General features: G+C 47.1%; 14 non-coding genes across 14 annotated transcripts; all 14 read right to left on the bottom strand.

Moving 5' to 3' along the window:
- Window positions 1-372: 372 nt before the first annotated feature.
- On the bottom strand, window positions 373-444 carry TRNAP-AGG (transfer RNA proline (anticodon AGG)). The gene has a single exon. It is a non-coding gene; the product is annotated as a tRNA-Pro (tRNA).
- A 1907-nt stretch (window positions 445-2351) lies between these two features.
- On the bottom strand, window positions 2352-2463 carry TRNAL-CAA (transfer RNA leucine (anticodon CAA)). Its single transcript has 2 exons — window positions 2426-2463; window positions 2352-2397 (listed from the first exon to the last, which is right to left on the bottom strand). It is a non-coding gene; the product is annotated as a tRNA-Leu (tRNA).
- A 747-nt stretch (window positions 2464-3210) lies between these two features.
- Window positions 3211-3282, bottom strand: TRNAP-AGG (transfer RNA proline (anticodon AGG)). The gene has a single exon. It is a non-coding gene; the product is annotated as a tRNA-Pro (tRNA).
- A 1907-nt stretch (window positions 3283-5189) lies between these two features.
- Window positions 5190-5301, bottom strand: TRNAL-CAA (transfer RNA leucine (anticodon CAA)). Its single transcript has 2 exons — window positions 5264-5301; window positions 5190-5235 (listed from the first exon to the last, which is right to left on the bottom strand). It is a non-coding gene; the product is annotated as a tRNA-Leu (tRNA).
- A 747-nt stretch (window positions 5302-6048) lies between these two features.
- TRNAP-AGG (transfer RNA proline (anticodon AGG)) lies at window positions 6049-6120 on the bottom strand. Its single transcript has one exon. It is a non-coding gene; the product is annotated as a tRNA-Pro (tRNA).
- Window positions 6121-8027: 1907 nt separating this feature from the next.
- Window positions 8028-8139, bottom strand: TRNAL-CAA (transfer RNA leucine (anticodon CAA)). The gene is made up of 2 exons: window positions 8102-8139; window positions 8028-8073 (listed from the first exon to the last, which is right to left on the bottom strand). It is a non-coding gene; the product is annotated as a tRNA-Leu (tRNA).
- Window positions 8140-8886: 747 nt separating this feature from the next.
- On the bottom strand, window positions 8887-8958 carry TRNAP-AGG (transfer RNA proline (anticodon AGG)). The gene has a single exon. It is a non-coding gene; the product is annotated as a tRNA-Pro (tRNA).
- A 1907-nt stretch (window positions 8959-10865) lies between these two features.
- On the bottom strand, window positions 10866-10977 carry TRNAL-CAA (transfer RNA leucine (anticodon CAA)). The gene is made up of 2 exons: window positions 10940-10977; window positions 10866-10911 (listed from the first exon to the last, which is right to left on the bottom strand). It is a non-coding gene; the product is annotated as a tRNA-Leu (tRNA).
- Window positions 10978-11723: 746 nt separating this feature from the next.
- On the bottom strand, window positions 11724-11795 carry TRNAP-AGG (transfer RNA proline (anticodon AGG)). The gene has a single exon. It is a non-coding gene; the product is annotated as a tRNA-Pro (tRNA).
- A 441-nt stretch (window positions 11796-12236) lies between these two features.
- TRNAV-UAC (transfer RNA valine (anticodon UAC)) lies at window positions 12237-12309 on the bottom strand. Its single transcript has one exon. It is a non-coding gene; the product is annotated as a tRNA-Val (tRNA).
- A 1393-nt stretch (window positions 12310-13702) lies between these two features.
- On the bottom strand, window positions 13703-13814 carry TRNAL-CAA (transfer RNA leucine (anticodon CAA)). The gene is made up of 2 exons: window positions 13777-13814; window positions 13703-13748 (listed from the first exon to the last, which is right to left on the bottom strand). It is a non-coding gene; the product is annotated as a tRNA-Leu (tRNA).
- A 747-nt stretch (window positions 13815-14561) lies between these two features.
- TRNAP-AGG (transfer RNA proline (anticodon AGG)) lies at window positions 14562-14633 on the bottom strand. The gene has a single exon. It is a non-coding gene; the product is annotated as a tRNA-Pro (tRNA).
- Window positions 14634-16540: 1907 nt separating this feature from the next.
- Window positions 16541-16652, bottom strand: TRNAL-CAA (transfer RNA leucine (anticodon CAA)). The gene is made up of 2 exons: window positions 16615-16652; window positions 16541-16586 (listed from the first exon to the last, which is right to left on the bottom strand). It is a non-coding gene; the product is annotated as a tRNA-Leu (tRNA).
- A 746-nt stretch (window positions 16653-17398) lies between these two features.
- TRNAP-AGG (transfer RNA proline (anticodon AGG)) lies at window positions 17399-17470 on the bottom strand. The gene has a single exon. It is a non-coding gene; the product is annotated as a tRNA-Pro (tRNA).
- Window positions 17471-17516: the final 46 nt, after the last annotated feature.

The raw sequence follows: 17516 nt of genomic DNA on the forward strand, positions 1-17516 counted from the left end.
TTACTGTTAGAGCAAGGTTCCTCTCAAGGGTTCTCTCTACTTCTATTCTGCTGTATCAGCAGCCACTCAGAAAGCGAGGAGCAAGTGTGAAAACTGCAGAGATATCAGCCAACATACTTGCAATTAGACGTATTAAAAATTGACTTATGCAGGCATCGACAGACAAATATCTGATGCCTAAATGCCAGCAAGTACAGCTTGGGAAAGCATCACCTGGGACACACACAGACTAAGCATGAAGGCAGAAAAAGCATGGTGATCCATGTTTCTTATGAGGTTCAAAATATTTTGTGCAACAATGCGGCGAGTGTAATGAGAAATAGTCAGGCATTGTGAGTTTTGAGTAGGATTCGTATGTTTACCTCTGAAAAAGGGCTCGTCCGGGATTTGAACCCGGGACCTCTCGCACCCTAAGCGAGAATCATACCCCTAGACCAACGAGCCGAGGCACACAAGAGTCGCCTTTCGCACCGGCTCCGGGGGTTATTGGCAGCGAGTTAGTGAATGCTTCACCCAAAGCAAGCAACTGCACATGCTGCTCTCTTCTGCAATATGGTTGCTGTCTTTTCCATGGCCGTCATCGAACAAGAAATGAAAATGCCTCTATCCTTCAGACATTTTGTTTGTTCTAGGTGTATGCTCTCGGTGAGGTCAATAAAACCATTTCTGCTCTCATGCCTTGCTTTCATGAAGTAGGCCCAACCTTCAGTACACAAGGACGTGCAAACGAATAGCGCAAACTATCGTCACTTCTCTTTTTGAGCTGTCACTGATACCCCTGGAGCACAGTACGTCACGCTGGTGAGGGATAGACAGCTTCCATTATCTCAGCTTTCCTATAAATTGAGAGAGTAAATGCAAACTGTGTGAAAAACAGAAAGCTGCTGTTTCTGCCCGGTCTCGAACCAGGGACCTTTCGCGTTTAAAGCGAACGTGATAACCACTACACTACAGAAACAGACACGCTTGCAGGAATCTTCTTGGCATGTAGTGGGCTGGAATGCACAGACCAAGGGCCAATGTCCATGAAGCTCAAAGTTGGACCCTCCTTACCCGATCTCTTTCTTTGGAAGAAAGGAACGAGGACCCCTTTTATTCCAAAAGGCGATTTTAAAACCATACCTGAAACCACACTAGAAAAACACTTTGCATTTAATTTTCCTACACTGATGGTCCACCCCAGAAAAGCAGTTGCAAAGAAGTCCTGCACTGAAATTCTATACGCCAAAAGTGGGAAATAGCGTAGAGGGAAAGGAACTTTCTCACCATACACGGCGTCTTATAGCATTGAAAAGAAGAAATGGCCCTATATAATAAGCAGCCTAAAAATAATTCCACAGCATGGGCTCGTCCGGGATTTGAATCCGGGACCTCTCGCACCCGAAGCGAGAATCATACCCCTAGACCAACGAGCCTGATTCCCCAGTTGGCATTTTAAGCAATTTCTGATGCGTCTTTCAGAAACAAAGCAGGGCTATTTGGCTGCTCTCTCTCTATGTGAACCACAAAAAGTCATGTTTTCTCTCAAGGTGTTGTTTTTTTCACTCTTGCAAGGAAGGGATCAGTCGATATCCTAGCTGCCAGAGAGCAGAAAAAAGGCGCTGATGAGAACTGTGGCACTTTCTGGCACTTGTACTCCTCTGCAAGTCCTGGACACTTGCCCCATAGACTTCCACCCCAGATGCAAGGGAGGGCCTGCCAATTCTTGCTCCTAAGACAGAGGCATTTGATTCTTGGATTCAAACACGCTCACTCAGCGCTCGATCAGGCTCGATCAGGTGAGATTTATATGAGTGGCTCGCAGGACTGAAACACTAACCTGGGAGCCCCAGGGTGGCTGAATTCCCAGGATGGCCATTTTTGGGCAAGTCACCTCCTTTCCTCCTGCCTCAATCTAGAATTGGCTGCAAATCACAAGATAGAGTTCAATGTCCGTGTGTACTGCCTACTCCCAGATACCTCTCTGTCTTCCTTAAGTAAATTAAAATTCGCAAGGGGGGACCAATGACAATCTGCTCCTCCCACATAACCAGGAAGCCCTGTTGAACATGTCTGCCTGTGTTGTTGCAGGGACAGTGCCTTCTCCGCCCAAAAGGTGGCAGGAGAGCCTCACAACAAAGATGGGATCAACTGCTTAATGAGAAACCAGCACGGCAGTTTGTGTGATGGAGTGCAAATTTAACGGAAGGTGTGCCTGAGGTGTCCCTTCCAGGAATACATGGAATTGTGATTGAGGGCCCAGCCTGATCGTTGGTGGATTTCTCGTCATATGTTACAGGTCCGTGCAAAGATTGTGGTGTGTGGGGAATGCACTGCAAAAAACAGGACGATTTAAGGGTGTAAAAGAAACCTGTCAGAAGTGGGATTTGAACCCACGCCTCCATGAGGAGACCAGAAGTCTCAGTTGCACTGAAGATCAAGCTCTCTTGAGTCTGGCGCCTTAGACCACTCGGCCATCCTGACAGCCCTGGGTGTGCACAGATCTGACTCTTCTGACTGCACCTGCCAATGTTTGCACTTACAACGTTCACAGCAATGTCACAAGTGTAAAGACCCCACAATACAACATGGCATGACAAAAAAAAAGCTAGGCACAAGAGCGACCACTGATGGATGCGGATTACTTTGTTTCGTCTTGCAAAAGTAAAGGAAGTTTCCCATGGCTCGCTGGGTTCAAGGACCGCCTCTTCTTAAGCTTGCATTGAGATAATAAGGTTTTAGAGGGTGCACATAAAAGCAGCTCATGCACAGTGTTTCTGCCCGGTCTCGAACCGGGTGCCTTTCGCGTGTTAGGCAAACGTGATGACCACTACACTACAGAAAGTCACTTGCTGTGTTTTACTGTTAGAGCAAGGTTCCTCTCAAGGGTTCTCTCTACTTCTATTCTGCTGTATCAGCAGCCACTCAGAAAGCGAGGAGCAAGTGTGAAAACTGCAGAGATATCAGCCAACATACTTGCAATTAGACGTATTAAAAATTGACTTATGCAGGCATCGACAGACAAATATCTGATGCCTAAATGCCAGCAAGTACAGCTTGGGAAAGCATCACCTGGGACACACACAGACTAAGCATGAAGGCAGAAAAAGCATGGTGATCCATGTTTCTTATGAGGTTCAAAATATTTTGTGCAACAATGCGGCGAGTGTAATGAGAAATAGTCAGGCATTGGGAGTTTTGAGTAGGATTCGTATGTTTACCTCTGAAAAAGGGCTCGTCCGGGATTTGAACCCGGGACCTCTCGCACCCTAAGCGAGAATCATACCCCTAGACCAACGAGCCGAGGCACACAAGAGTCGCCTTTCGCACCGGCTCCGGGGGTTATTGGCAGCGAGTTAGTGAATGCTTCACCCAAAGCAAGCAACTGCACATGCTGCTCTCTTCTGCAATATGGTTGCTGTCTTTTCCATGGCCGTCATCGAACAAGAAATGAAAATGCCTCTATCCTTCAGACATTTTGTTTGTTCTAGGTGTATGCTCTCGGTGAGGTCAATAAAACCATTTCTGCTCTCATGCCTTGCTTTCATGAAGTAGGCCCAACCTTCAGTACACAAGGACGTGCAAACGAATAGCGCAAACTATCGTCACTTCTCTTTTTGAGCTGTCACTGATACCCCTGGAGCACAGTACGTCACGCTGGTGAGGGATAGACAGCTTCCATTATCTCAGCTTTCCTATAAATTGAGAGAGTAAATGCAAACTGTGTGAAAAACAGAAAGCTGCTGTTTCTGCCCGGTCTCGAACCAGGGACCTTTCGCGTTTAAAGCGAACGTGATAACCACTACACTACAGAAACAGACACGCTTGCAGGAATCTTCTTGGCATGTAGTGGGCTGGAATGCACAGACCAAGGGCCAATGTCCATGAAGCTCAAAGTTGGACCCTCCTTACCCGATCTCTTTCTTTGGAAGAAAGGAACGAGGACCCCTTTTATTCCAAAAGGCGATTTTAAAACCATACCTGAAACCACACTAGAAAAACACTTTGCATTTAATTTTCCTACACTGATGGTCCACCCCAGAAAAGCAGTTGCAAAGAAGTCCTGCACTGAAATTCTATACGCCAAAAGTGGGAAATAGCGTAGAGGGAAAGGAACTTTCTCACCATACACGGCGTCTTATAGCATTGAAAAGAAGAAATGGCCCTATATAATAAGCAGCCTAAAAATAATTCCACAGCATGGGCTCGTCCGGGATTTGAATCCGGGACCTCTCGCACCCGAAGCGAGAATCATACCCCTAGACCAACGAGCCTGATTCCCCAGTTGGCATTTTAAGCAATTTCTGATGCGTCTTTCAGAAACAAAGCAGGGCTATTTGGCTGCTCTCTCTCTATGTGAACCACAAAAAGTCATGTTTTCTCTCAAGGTGTTGTTTTTTTCACTCTTGCAAGGAAGGGATCAGTCGATATCCTAGCTGCCAGAGAGCAGAAAAAAGGCGCTGATGAGAACTGTGGCACTTTCTGGCACTTGTACTCCTCTGCAAGTCCTGGACACTTGCCCCATAGACTTCCACCCCAGATGCAAGGGAGGGCCTGCCAATTCTTGCTCCTAAGACAGAGGCATTTGATTCTTGGATTCAAACACGCTCACTCAGCGCTCGATCAGGCTCGATCAGGTGAGATTTATATGAGTGGCTCGCAGGACTGAAACACTAACCTGGGAGCCCCAGGGTGGCTGAATTCCCAGGATGGCCATTTTTGGGCAAGTCACCTCCTTTCCTCCTGCCTCAATCTAGAATTGGCTGCAAATCACAAGATAGAGTTCAATGTCCGTGTGTACTGCCTACTCCCAGATACCTCTCTGTCTTCCTTAAGTAAATTAAAATTCGCAAGGGGGGACCAATGACAATCTGCTCCTCCCACATAACCAGGAAGCCCTGTTGAACATGTCTGCCTGTGTTGTTGCAGGGACAGTGCCTTCTCCGCCCAAAAGGTGGCAGGAGAGCCTCACAACAAAGATGGGATCAACTGCTTAATGAGAAACCAGCACGGCAGTTTGTGTGATGGAGTGCAAATTTAACGGAAGGTGTGCCTGAGGTGTCCCTTCCAGGAATACATGGAATTGTGATTGAGGGCCCAGCCTGATCGTTGGTGGATTTCTCGTCATATGTTACAGGTCCGTGCAAAGATTGTGGTGTGTGGGGAATGCACTGCAAAAAACAGGACGATTTAAGGGTGTAAAAGAAACCTGTCAGAAGTGGGATTTGAACCCACGCCTCCATGAGGAGACCAGAAGTCTCAGTTGCACTGAAGATCAAGCTCTCTTGAGTCTGGCGCCTTAGACCACTCGGCCATCCTGACAGCCCTGGGTGTGCACAGATCTGACTCTTCTGACTGCACCTGCCAATGTTTGCACTTACAACGTTCACAGCAATGTCACAAGTGTAAAGACCCCACAATACAACATGGCATGACAAAAAAAAAGCTAGGCACAAGAGCGACCACTGATGGATGCGGATTACTTTGTTTCGTCTTGCAAAAGTAAAGGAAGTTTCCCATGGCTCGCTGGGTTCAAGGACCGCCTCTTCTTAAGCTTGCATTGAGATAATAAGGTTTTAGAGGGTGCACATAAAAGCAGCTCATGCACAGTGTTTCTGCCCGGTCTCGAACCGGGTGCCTTTCGCGTGTTAGGCAAACGTGATGACCACTACACTACAGAAAGTCACTTGCTGTGTTTTACTGTTAGAGCAAGGTTCCTCTCAAGGGTTCTCTCTACTTCTATTCTGCTGTATCAGCAGCCACTCAGAAAGCGAGGAGCAAGTGTGAAAACTGCAGAGATATCAGCCAACATACTTGCAATTAGACGTATTAAAAATTGACTTATGCAGGCATCGACAGACAAATATCTGATGCCTAAATGCCAGCAAGTACAGCTTGGGAAAGCATCACCTGGGACACACACAGACTAAGCATGAAGGCAGAAAAAGCATGGTGATCCATGTTTCTTATGAGGTTCAAAATATTTTGTGCAACAATGCGGCGAGTGTAATGAGAAATAGTCAGGCATTGGGAGTTTTGAGTAGGATTCGTATGTTTACCTCTGAAAAAGGGCTCGTCCGGGATTTGAACCCGGGACCTCTCGCACCCTAAGCGAGAATCATACCCCTAGACCAACGAGCCGAGGCACACAAGAGTCGCCTTTCGCACCGGCTCCGGGGGTTATTGGCAGCGAGTTAGTGAATGCTTCACCCAAAGCAAGCAACTGCACATGCTGCTCTCTTCTGCAATATGGTTGCTGTCTTTTCCATGGCCGTCATCGAACAAGAAATGAAAATGCCTCTATCCTTCAGACATTTTGTTTGTTCTAGGTGTATGCTCTCGGTGAGGTCAATAAAACCATTTCTGCTCTCATGCCTTGCTTTCATGAAGTAGGCCCAACCTTCAGTACACAAGGACGTGCAAACGAATAGCGCAAACTATCGTCACTTCTCTTTTTGAGCTGTCACTGATACCCCTGGAGCACAGTACGTCACGCTGGTGAGGGATAGACAGCTTCCATTATCTCAGCTTTCCTATAAATTGAGAGAGTAAATGCAAACTGTGTGAAAAACAGAAAGCTGCTGTTTCTGCCCGGTCTCGAACCAGGGACCTTTCGCGTTTAAAGCGAACGTGATAACCACTACACTACAGAAACAGACACGCTTGCAGGAATCTTCTTGGCATGTAGTGGGCTGGAATGCACAGACCAAGGGCCAATGTCCATGAAGCTCAAAGTTGGACCCTCCTTACCCGATCTCTTTCTTTGGAAGAAAGGAACGAGGACCCCTTTTATTCCAAAAGGCGATTTTAAAACCATACCTGAAACCACACTAGAAAAACACTTTGCATTTAATTTTCCTACACTGATGGTCCACCCCAGAAAAGCAGTTGCAAAGAAGTCCTGCACTGAAATTCTATACGCCAAAAGTGGGAAATAGCGTAGAGGGAAAGGAACTTTCTCACCATACACGGCGTCTTATAGCATTGAAAAGAAGAAATGGCCCTATATAATAAGCAGCCTAAAAATAATTCCACAGCATGGGCTCGTCCGGGATTTGAATCCGGGACCTCTCGCACCCGAAGCGAGAATCATACCCCTAGACCAACGAGCCTGATTCCCCAGTTGGCATTTTAAGCAATTTCTGATGCGTCTTTCAGAAACAAAGCAGGGCTATTTGGCTGCTCTCTCTCTATGTGAACCACAAAAAGTCATGTTTTCTCTCAAGGTGTTGTTTTTTTCACTCTTGCAAGGAAGGGATCAGTCGATATCCTAGCTGCCAGAGAGCAGAAAAAAGGCGCTGATGAGAACTGTGGCACTTTCTGGCACTTGTACTCCTCTGCAAGTCCTGGACACTTGCCCCATAGACTTCCACCCCAGATGCAAGGGAGGGCCTGCCAATTCTTGCTCCTAAGACAGAGGCATTTGATTCTTGGATTCAAACACGCTCACTCAGCGCTCGATCAGGCTCGATCAGGTGAGATTTATATGAGTGGCTCGCAGGACTGAAACACTAACCTGGGAGCCCCAGGGTGGCTGAATTCCCAGGATGGCCATTTTTGGGCAAGTCACCTCCTTTCCTCCTGCCTCAATCTAGAATTGGCTGCAAATCACAAGATAGAGTTCAATGTCCGTGTGTACTGCCTACTCCCAGATACCTCTCTGTCTTCCTTAAGTAAATTAAAATTCGCAAGGGGGGACCAATGACAATCTGCTCCTCCCACATAACCAGGAAGCCCTGTTGAACATGTCTGCCTGTGTTGTTGCAGGGACAGTGCCTTCTCCGCCCAAAAGGTGGCAGGAGAGCCTCACAACAAAGATGGGATCAACTGCTTAATGAGAAACCAGCACGGCAGTTTGTGTGATGGAGTGCAAATTTAACGGAAGGTGTGCCTGAGGTGTCCCTTCCAGGAATACATGGAATTGTGATTGAGGGCCCAGCCTGATCGTTGGTGGATTTCTCGTCATATGTTACAGGTCCGTGCAAAGATTGTGGTGTGTGGGGAATGCACTGCAAAAAACAGGACGATTTAAGGGTGTAAAAGAAACCTGTCAGAAGTGGGATTTGAACCCACGCCTCCATGAGGAGACCAGAAGTCTCAGTTGCACTGAAGATCAAGCTCTCTTGAGTCTGGCGCCTTAGACCACTCGGCCATCCTGACAGCCCTGGGTGTGCACAGATCTGACTCTTCTGACTGCACCTGCCAATGTTTGCACTTACAACGTTCACAGCAATGTCACAAGTGTAAAGACCCCACAATACAACATGGCATGACAAAAAAAAAGCTAGGCACAAGAGCGACCACTGATGGATGCGGATTACTTTGTTTCGTCTTGCAAAAGTAAAGGAAGTTTCCCATGGCTCGCTGGGTTCAAGGACCGCCTCTTCTTAAGCTTGCATTGAGATAATAAGGTTTTAGAGGGTGCACATAAAAGCAGCTCATGCACAGTGTTTCTGCCCGGTCTCGAACCGGGGACCTTTCGCGTGTTAGGCAAACGTGATGACCACTACACTACAGAAAGTCACTTGCTGTGTTTTACTGTTAGAGCAAGGTTCCTCTCAAGGGTTCTCTCTACTTCTATTCTGCTGTATCAGCAGCCACTCAGAAAGCGAGGAGCAAGTGTGAAAACTGCAGAGATATCAGCCAACATACTTGCAATTAGACGTATTAAAAATTGACTTATGCAGGCATCGACAGACAAATATCTGATGCCTAAATGCCAGCAAGTACAGCTTGGGAAAGCATCACCTGGGACACACACAGACTAAGCATGAAGGCAGAAAAAGCATGGTGATCCATGTTTCTTATGATGTTCAAAATATTTTGTGCAACAATGCGGCGAGTGTAATGAGAAATAGTCAGGCATTGTGAGTTTTGAGTAGGATTCGTATGTTTACCTCTGAAAAAGGGCTCGTCCGGGATTTGAACCCGGGACCTCTCGCACCCTAAGCGAGAATCATACCCCTAGACCAACGAGCCGAGGCACACAAGAGTCGCCTTTCGCACCGGCTCCGGGGGTTATTGGCAGCGAGTTAGTGAATGCTTCACCCAAAGCAAGCAACTGCACATGCTGCTCTCTTCTGCAATATGGTTGCTGTCTTTTCCATGGCCGTCATCGAACAAGAAATGAAAATGCCTCTATCCTTCAGACATTTTGTTTGTTCTAGGTGTATGCTCTCGGTGAGGTCAATAAAACCATTTCTGCTCTCATGCCTTGCTTTCATGAAGTAGGCCCAACCTTCAGTACACAAGGACGTGCAAACGAATAGCGCAAACTATCGTCACTTCTCTTTTTGAGCTGTCACTGATACCCCTGGAGCACAGTACGTCACGCTGGTGAGGGATAGACAGCTTCCATTATCTCAGCTTTCCTATAAATTGAGAGAGTAAATGCAAACTGTGTGAAAAACAGAAAGCTGCTGTTTCTGCCCAGTCTCGAACCAGGGACCTTTCGCGTGTAAAGCGAACGTGATAACCACTACACTACAGAAACAGACACGCTTGCAGGAATCTTCTTGGCATGTAGTGGGCTGGAATGCACAGACCAAGGGCCAATGTCCATGAAGCTCAAAGTTGGACCCTCCTTACCCGATCTCTTTCTTTGGAAGAAAGGAACGAGGACCCCTTTTATTCCAAAAGGCGATTTTAAAACCATACCTGAAACCACACTAGAAAAACACTTTGCATTTAATTTTCCTACACTGATGGTCCACCCCAGAAAAGCAGTTGCAAAGAAGTCCGGCACTGAAATTCTATACGCCAAAAGTGGGAAATAGCGTAGAGGGAAAGGAACTTTCTCACCATACACGGCGTCTTATAGCATTGAAAAGAAGAAATGGCCCTATATAATAAGAAGCCTAAAAATTATTCCACAGCATGGGCTCGTCCGGGATTTGAATCCGGGACCTCTCGCACCCGAAGCGAGAATCATACCCCTAGACCAACGAGCCTGATTCCCCAGTTGGCATTTTAAGCAATTTCTGATGCGTCTTTCAGAAACAAAGCAGGGCTATTTGGCTGCTCTCTCTCTATGTGAACCACAAAAAGTCATGTTTTCTCTCAAGGTGTTGTTTTTTTCACTCTTGCAAGGAAGGGATCAGTCGATATCCTAGCTGCCAGAGAGCAGAAAAAAGGCGCTGATGAGAACTGTGGCACTTTCTGGCACTTGTACTCCTCTGCAAGTCCTGGACACTTGCCCCATAGACTTCTACCCCAGATTGAAGGGAGGGCCTGCCAATTCTTGCTCCTAAGACAGAGGCATTTGATTCTTGGATTCAAATACGCTCACTCAGCGCTCGATCAGGCTCGATCAGGCGAGATTTATATGAGTGGCTCGCAGGACTGAAACACTAACCTGGGAGCCCCAGGGTGGCTGAATTCCCAGGATGGCCATTTTTGGGCAAGTCACCTCCTTTCCTCCTGCCTCAATCTAGAATTGGCTGCAAATCACAAGATAGAGTTCAATGTCCGTGTGTACTGCCTACTCCCAGATACCTCTCTGTCTTCCTTATGTAAATTAAAATTCGCAAGGGGGGACCAATGACAATCTGCTCCTCCCACATAACCAGGAAGCCCTGTTGAACATGTCTGCCTGTGTTGTTGCAGGGACAGTGCCTTCTCCGCCCAAAAGGTGGCAGGAGAGCCTCACAACAAAGATGGGATCAACTGCTTAATGAGAAACCAGCACGGCAGTTTGTGTGATGGAGTGCAAATTTAACGGAAGGTGTGCCTGAGGTGTCCCTTCCAGGAATACATGGAATTGTGATTGAGGGCCCAGCCTGATCGTTGGTGGATTTCTCGTCATATGTTACAGGTCCGTGCAAAGATTGTGGTGTGTGGGGAATGCACTGCAAAACACAGGACGATTTAAGGGTGTAAAAGAAACCTGTCAGAAGTGGGATTTGAACCCACGCCTCCATGAGGAGACCAGAAGTCTCAGTTGCACTGAAGATCAAGCTCTCTTGAGTCTGGCGCCTTAGACCACTCGGCCATCCTGACAGCCCTGGGTGTGCACAGATCTGACTCTTCTGACTGCACCTGCCAATGTTTGCACTTACAACGTTCACAGCAATGTCACAAGTGTAAAGACCCCACAATACAACATGGCATGACATAAAAAAGCTAGGCACAAGAGCGACCACTGATGGATGCGGATTACTTTGTTTCGTCTTGCAAAAGTAAAGGAAGTTTCCCATGGCTCGCTGGGTTCAAGGACCGCCTCTTCTTAAGCTTGCATTGAGATAATAAGGTTTTAGAGGGTGCACATAAAAGCAGCTCATGCACAGTGTTTCTGCCCGGTCTCGAACCGGGGACCTTTCGCGTGTTAGGCAAACGTGATGACCACTACACTACAGAAAGTCACTTGCTGTGTTTTACTGTTAGAGCAAGGTTCCTCTCAAGGGTTCTCTCTACTTCTATTCTGCTGTATCAGCAGCCACTCAGAAAGCGAGGAGCAAGTGTGAAAACTGCAGAGATATCAGCCAACATACTTGCAATTAGACGTATTAAAAATTGACTTATGCAGGCATCGACAGACAAATATCTGATGCCTAAATGCCAGCAAGTACAGCTTGGGAAAGCATCACCTGGGACACACACAGACTAAGCATGAAGGCAGAAAAAGCATGGTGATCCATGTTTCTTATGAGGTTCAAAATATTTTGTGCAACAATGCGGCGAGTGTAATGAGAAATAGTCAGGCATTGTGAGTTTTGAGTAGGATTCGTATGTTTACCTCTGAAAAAGGGCTCGTCCGGGATTTGAACCCGGGACCTCTCGCACCCTAAGCGAGAATCATACCCCTAGACCAACGAGCCGAGGCACACAAGAGTCGCCTTTCGCACCGGCTCCGGGGGTTATTGGCAGCGAGTTAGTGAATGCTTCACCCAAAGCAAGCAACTGCACATGCTGCTCTCTTCTGCAATATGGTTGCTGTCTTTTCCATGGCCGTCATCGAACAAGAAATGAAAATGCCTCTATCCTTCAGACATTTTGTTTGTTCTAGGTGTATGCTCTCGGTGAGGTCAATAAAACCATTTCTGCTCTCATGCCTTGCTTTCATGAAGTAGGCCCAACCTTCAGTACACAAGGACGTGCAAACGAATAGCGCAAACTATCGTCACTTCTCTTTTTGAGCTGTCACTGATATCCCTGGAGCACAGTACGTCACGCTGGTGAGGGATAGACAGCTTCCATTATCTCAGCTTTCCTATAAATTGAGAGAGTAAATGCAAACTGTGTGAAAAACAGAAAGCTGCTGTTTCTGCCCGGTCTCGAACCAGGGACCTTTCGCGTGTAAAGCGAACGTGATAACCACTACACTACAGAAACAGACACGCTTGCAGGAATCTTCTTGGCATGTAGTGGGCTGGAATGCACAGACCAAGGGCCAATGTCCATGAAGCTCAAAGTTGGACCCTCCTTACCCGATCTCTTTCTTTGGAAGAAAGGAACGAGGACCCCTTTTATTCCAAAAGGCGATTTTAAAACCATACCTGAAACCACACTAGAAAAACACTTTGCATTTAATTTTCCTACACTGATGGTCCACCCCAGAAAAGCAGTTGCAAAGAAGTCCGGCACTGAAATTCTATACGCCAAAAGTGGGAAATAGCGTAGAGGGAAAGGAACTTTCTCACCATACACGGCGTCTTATAGCATTGAAAAGAAGAAATGGCCCTATATAATAAGAAGCCTAAAAATTATTCCACAGCATGGGCTCGTCCGGGATTTGAATCCGGGACCTCTCGCACCCGAAGCGAGAATCATACCCCTAGACCAACGAGCCTGATTCCCCAGTTGGCATTTTAAGCAATTTCTGATGCGTCTTTCAGAAACAAAGCAGGGCTATTTGGCTGCTCTCTCTCTATGTGAACCACAAAAAGTCATGTTTTCTCTCAAGGTGTTGTTTTTTTCACTCTTGCAAGGAAGGGATCAGTCGATATCCTAGCTGCCAGAGAGCAGAAAAAAGGCGCTGATGAGAACTGTGGCACTTTCTGGCACTTGTACTCCTCTGCAAGTCCTGGACACTTGCCCCATAGACTTCCACCCCAGATGCAAGGGAGGGCCTGCCAATTCTTGCTCCTAAGACAGAGGCATTTGATTCTTGGATTCAAACACGCTCACTCAGCGCTCGATCAGGCTCGATCAGGTGAGATTTATATGAGTGGCTCGCAGGACTGAAACACTAACCTGGGAGCCCCAGGGTGGCTGAATTCCCAGGATGGCCATTTTTGGGCAAGTCACCTCCTTTCCTCCTGCCTCAATCTAGAATTGGCTGCAAATCACAAGATAGAGTTCAATGTCCGTGTGTACTGCCTACTCCCAGATACCTCTCTGTCTTCCTTAAGTAAATTAAAATTCGCAAGGGGGGACCAATGACAATCTGCTCCTCCCACATAACCAGGAAGCCCTGTTGAACATGTCTGCCTGTGTTGTTGCAGGGACAGTGCCTTCTCCGCCCAAAAGGTGGCAGGAGAGCCTCACAACAAAGATGGGATCAACTGCTTAATGAGAAACCAGCACGGCAGTTTGTGTGATGGAGTGCAAATTTAACGGAAGGTGTGCCTGAGGTGTCCCTTCCAGGAATACATGGAATTGTGATTGAGGGCCCAGCCTGATCGTTGGTGGATTTCTCCTCATATGTTACAGGTCCGTGCAAAGATTGTGGTGTGTGGGGAATGCACTGCAAAAAACAGGACGATTTAAGGGTGTAAAAGAAACCTGTCAGAAGTGGGATTTGAACCCACGCCTCCATGAGGAGACCAGAAGTCTCAGTTGCACTGAAGATCAAGCTCTCTTGAGTCTGGCGCCTTAGACCACTCGGCCATCCTGACAGCCCTGGGTGTGCACAGATCTGACTCTTCTGACTGCACCTGCCAATGTTTGCACTTACAACGTTCACAGCAATGTCACAAGTGTAAAGACCCCACAATACAACATGGCATGACAAAAAAAAAGCTAGGCACAAGAGCGACCACTGATGGATGCGGATTACTTTGTTTCGTCTTGCAAAAGTAAAGGAAGTTTCCCATGGCTCGCTGGGTTCAAGGACCGCCTCTTCATAAGCTTGCATTGAGATAATAAGGTTTTAGAGGGTGCACATAAAAGCAGCTCATGCACAGTGTTTCTGCCCGGTCTCGAACCGGGGACCTTTCGCGTGTTAGGCAAACGTGATGACCACTACACTACAGAAAGTCACTTGCTGTGTTTTACTGTTAGAGCAAGGTTCCTCTCAAGGGTTCTCTCTACTTCTATTCTGCTGTATCAGCAGCCACTCAGAAAGCGAGGAGCAAGTGTGAAAACTGCAGAGATATCAGCCAACATACTTGCAATTAGACGTATTAAAAATTGACTTATGCAGGCATCGACAGACAAATATCTGATGCCTAAATGCCAGCAAGTACAGCTTGGGAAAGCATCACCTGGGACACACACAGACTAAGCATGAAGGCAGAAAAAGCATGGTGATCCATGTTTCTTATGATGTTCAAAATATTTTGTGCAACAATGCGGCGAGTGTAATGAGAAATAGTCAGGCATTGTGAGTTTTGAGTAGGATTCGTATGTTTACCTCTGAAAAAGGGCTCGTCCGGGATTTGAACCCGGGACCTCTCGCACCCTAAGCGAGAATCATACCCCTAGACCAACGAGCCGAGGCACACAAGAGTCGCCTTTCGCACCGGCTCCGGGGGTTATTGGCAGCGAGTTAGTGAATGCTTCACCCAAAGCAAGCAACTGCACATGCTGCTCTCTTCTGCAATATGGTTGCTGTCTTTTCCATGGCCGTCATCGAACAAGAAATGAAAATGCCTCTATCCTTCAGACATTTTGTTTGTTCTAGGTGTATGCTCTCGGTGAGGTCAATAAAACCATTTCTGCTCTCATGCCTTGCTTTCATGAAGTAGGCCCAACCTTCAGTACACAAGGACGTGCAAACGAATAGCGCAAACTATCGTCACTTCTCTTTTTGAGCTGTCACTGATACCCCTGGAGCACAGTACGTCACGCTGGTGAGGGATAGACAGCTTCCATTATCTCAGCTTTCCTATAAATTGAGAGAGTAAATGCAAACTGTGTGAAAAACAGAAAGCTGCTGTTTCTGCCCAGTCTCGAACCAGGGACCTTTCGCGTGTAAAGCGAACGTGATAACCACTACACTACAGAAACAGACACGCTTGCAGGAATCTTCTTGGCATGTAGTGGGCTGGAATGCACAGACCAAGGGCCAATGTCCATGAAGCTCAAAGTTGGACCCTCCTTACCCGATCTCTTTCTTTGGAAGAAAGGAACGAGGACCCCTTTTATTCCAAAAGGCGATTTTAAAACCATACCTGAAACCACACTAGAAAAACACTTTGCATTTAATTTTCCTACACTGATGGTCCACCCCAGAAAAGCAGTTGCAAAGAAGTCCGGCACTGAAATTCTATACGCCAAAAGTGGGAAATAGCGTAGAGGGAAAGGAACTTTCTCACCATACACGGCGTCTTATAGCATTGAAAAGAAGAAATGGCCCTATATAATAAGAAGCCTAAAAATTATTCCACAGCATGGGCTCGTCCGGGATTTGAATCCGGGACCTCTCGCACCCGAAGCGAGAATCATACCCCTAGACCAACGAGCCTGATTCCCCAGTTGGCATTTTAAGCAATTTCTGATGCGTCTTTCAGAAACAAAGCAGGGCTATTTGGCTGCTCTCTCTCTATGTGAACCACAAAAAGTCATGTTTTCTCTCAAGGTGTTGTTTTTTTCACTCTTGCAAGGAAGGGATCAGTCGATATCCTAGCTGCCAGAGAGCAGAAAAAAGGCGCTGATGAGAACTGTGGCACTTTCTGGCACTTGTACTCCTCTGCAAGTCCTGGACACTTGCCCCATAGACTTCTACCCCAGATTGAAGGGAGGGCCTGCCAATTCTTGCTCCTAAGACAGAGGCATTTGATTCTTGGATTCAAATACGCTCACTCAGCGCTCGATCAGGCTCGATCAGGCGAGATTTATATGAGTGGCTCGCAGGACTGAAACACTAACCTGGGAGCCCCAGGGTGGCTGAATTCCCAGGATGGCCATTTTTGGGCAAGTCACCTCCTTTCCTCCTGCCTCAATCTAGAATTGGCTGCAAATCACAAGATAGAGTTCAATGTCCGTGTGTACTGCCTACTCCCAGATACCTCTCTGTCTTCCTTATGTAAATTAAAATTCGCAAGGGGGGACCAATGACAATCTGCTCCTCCCACATAACCAGGAAGCCCTGTTGAACATGTCTGCCTGTGTTGTTGCAGGGACAGTGCCTTCTCCGCCCAAAAGGTGGCAGGAGAGCCTCACAACAAAGATGGGATCAACTGCTTAATGAGAAACCAGCACGGCAGTTTGTGTGATGGAGTGCAAATTTAACGGAAGGTGTGCCTGAGGTGTCCCTTCCAGGAATACATGGAATTGTGATTGAGGGCCCAGCCTGATCGTTGGTGGATTTCTCGTCATATGTTACAGGTCCGTGCAAAGATTGTGGTGTGTGGGGAATGCACTGCAAAACACAGGACGATTTAAGGGTGTAAAAGAAACCTGTCAGAAGTGGGATTTGAACCCACGCCTCCATGAGGAGACCAGAAGTCTCAGTTGCACTGAAGATCAAGCTCTCTTGAGTCTGGCGCCTTAGACCACTCGGCCATCCTGACAGCCCTGGGTGTGCACAGATCTGACTCTTCTGACTGCACCTGCCAATGTTTGCACTTACAACGTTCACAGCAATGTCACAAGTGTAAAGACCCCACAATACAACATGGCATGACATAAAAAAGCTAGGCACAAGAGCGACCACTGATGGATGCGGATTACTTTGTTTCGTCTTGCAAAAGTAAAGGAAGTTTCCCATGGCTCGCTGGGTTCAAGGACCGCCTCTTCTTAAGCTTGCATTGAGATAATAAGGTTTTAGAGGGTGCACATAAAAGCAGCTCATGCACAGTGTTTCTGCCCGGTCTCGAACCAGGGACCTTTCGCGTGTTAGGTGAACGTGATGACCACTACACTACAGAAACTCACTTGCTGTGTTTTACTGTTAGAGCAAGGTTCCTCTCAAGGGTTCTCTCTACTTCTATTCTGCTGTATCAGCAGCCACTCAGAAAGCGAGGAGCAAGTGTGAAAACTGCAGAGATATCAGCCAACATACTTGCAATTAGACGTATTAAAAATTGACTTATGCAGGCATCGACAGACAAATATCTGATGCCTAAATGCCAGCAAGTACAGCTTGGGAAAGCATCACCTGGGACACACACAGACTAAGCATGAAGGCAGAAAAAGCATGGTGATCCATGTTTCTTATGAGGTTCAAAATATTTTGTGCAACAATGCGGCGAGTGTAATGAGAAATAGTCAGGCATTGTGAGTTTTGAGTAGGATTCGTATGTTTACCTCTGAAAAAGGGCTCGTCCGGGATTTGAACCCGGGACCTCTCGCACCCTAAGCGAGAATCATACCCCTAGACCAACGAGCCGAGGCACACAAGAGTCGCCTTTCGCACCGGCTCCGGGGGTTATTGG

The sequence above is a fragment of the Triturus cristatus genome, chromosome 10 (genome assembly GCF_964204655.1).
Source record: "Triturus cristatus chromosome 10, aTriCri1.1, whole genome shotgun sequence".
Classification (NCBI taxonomy): Eukaryota; Metazoa; Chordata; class Amphibia; order Caudata; family Salamandridae; genus Triturus; species Triturus cristatus.